Source organism: Harpegnathos saltator, unplaced genomic scaffold, assembly GCF_003227715.2.
Source record: "Harpegnathos saltator strain DR-91 unplaced genomic scaffold, Hsal_v8.6 scaffold714, whole genome shotgun sequence".
Taxonomy (NCBI): domain Eukaryota; kingdom Metazoa; phylum Arthropoda; class Insecta; order Hymenoptera; family Formicidae; genus Harpegnathos; species Harpegnathos saltator.
Window position 1 is genome coordinate 802162 of NW_020230554.1, and position 2025 is coordinate 804186.

Consider the following 2025-nt stretch of genomic DNA (forward strand, 5'->3'; position numbering starts at 1 on the left):
TTGAAAATGCCATGCGGAGAAACCGTCGAGTGCCCTGGCAGATTGCCATTGTCGCCGGCACAATTCAATCGCGAAGTTAGCTCGCTCCCTGTAGAAATCACATAATGTGCGGTTACCCAGTCCACCCACTGCCACCCACACCTCGCCCCCGACCCTCAACCTCCGCTCGTTCGTTCACCGTGGGTTCTCTACCTGCCTGCCTCTCTCTCTCTCTCTCTCTCTCTCTCTTGCTCTCTCTTGCTCTCTCTTTCCTCTCCAAGCGAGAGAACGGTAGGTAGGTGCCGCGGGAGCCAACAAATCAAAAACACCCCCAAAGAGCCACCCCGAGGAACTCCTCGAGCACGACGTCTACTCGGAGCTCGCAGCGCTCGCGAGAGCGGCAGCGACCGAATTAAAACGCATCGCGCCGCGGGCTGCCAGTTGGATTCTCTCGTTGTTAGCGTTTCGAGATAACGAGACTGCTGACGGATCCGCGAATTCGACGTTGATGCAATTTGCAATAGGTGAGAGACCGATCGTTAACTTTCTCCAACTGCGGCCGCAAGCCCGGTTTGGAGCGTAACGTGCAATTACTCGGTAGCCGGCGTAAAACTGGAAATTGGGAATCGCGGCGATCTCGAGAGGTCGACCTGTCTCTCCGCGACGCGAGCAGCAACGGTCGCTCATAACTCGGAAACTGTCGTGACCTGGACATCTTCGTGTCGGCTACGAATTTCGGATACTCTCTGAGAGCCCAAACTTCGGACAGAGAGAGAGAGAGAGAGAGAGAGAGAGAGAGAGAGAGAGAGAGAGAGAACGTGCTATTAAATTGTTGCACGATAGTTTAGGGTTCTGTCTCGCACAAACAGGCGAAAACATTTGAAACAGTTTGGAGTCCTCTTCCGAGGATTTGGTTACTTGATTCGCCGTCGGCGAACGGCGGTTTGTTAATCGGATAATTGCAATTATCGAACTAGAATATTTGACACGCTGTACTTTTGTAATGCGTTTCGCTAAAACGTCCCATCCATCCCATCGGAGAGGAATATTTCAGAATCCCCTCGCTCTTAATTATCCGCTGGCGTTCTTGGTTATTATTAGATCGGAACAAGTTGCGCAGCCGCTGCTTCGTAGCTTTGAGGTTCTTACGGGATTTTCGCAAACTCTCGAACAAATTAATTACTATAACAATCACTACTGACGCAGCAGCTTATTAACTGTCGGTAACGCGGCAGGCTGATATCTCGAGAAATGCGTTTACGTATAATGAGCAGCTTTTTCGAAGACCATCCGTCGCCACTTTTATAATTAAATTTCGCTCTGTAATCTTATTACAACTATATGTATATAAATGTTCACATTATACAAATTAAATGTGCCCGCGTAGCAATTAGCATAGCGCGCACATTTCGAGATGTTTCGCGAGTTTGCAAAGTGATCGTTTAATATGAATAAAGTCGTTAAAGGCGATCTCTATGATTGTACTACAAATGCATACGTGCGTGTCAAGTGCGGGATGGAAGATGATTAAAGTGCAATCATTAGCCGCGAATAGTAACGAATAATTATGGCTAATTATTCAGTTTGCGGGATCGCCCGTATCTCGATCATATGTATAATTAATCATTTATGTAAATACATTGTTGCCCCATTAATGACCTCTAAATAATTGATTTGGCCGATATGGCCGCAGCGTTACAACTTTTCCTTATTTATACGTTATTACGCGTTATTACACGTTAATTCCTATCCTACAACAACAATTGATTATCGGATACCGGCGTTAAGAGACGCTCCCTTCCGAGTCGGATAATATTCAATCAAAGTCGATCGCGAAATATCGCAGATCTGAAATAAATACACCGACTGTAAATCGTCTCACGATGACACGCGCAAATGGCTCTCCCGTCTCTCCTCTTTCCTCTCTTCTGCTTCTTCTTCTTCTTTTTCTTCTTCTTCTTCTTCTTCCTCCTCCTCCTCCTCCTCCTCCTCCTCTTTCCTCCTCTCTTTCATTTGCAATACGCATCCGCGAGCCGGAAAGAAGGC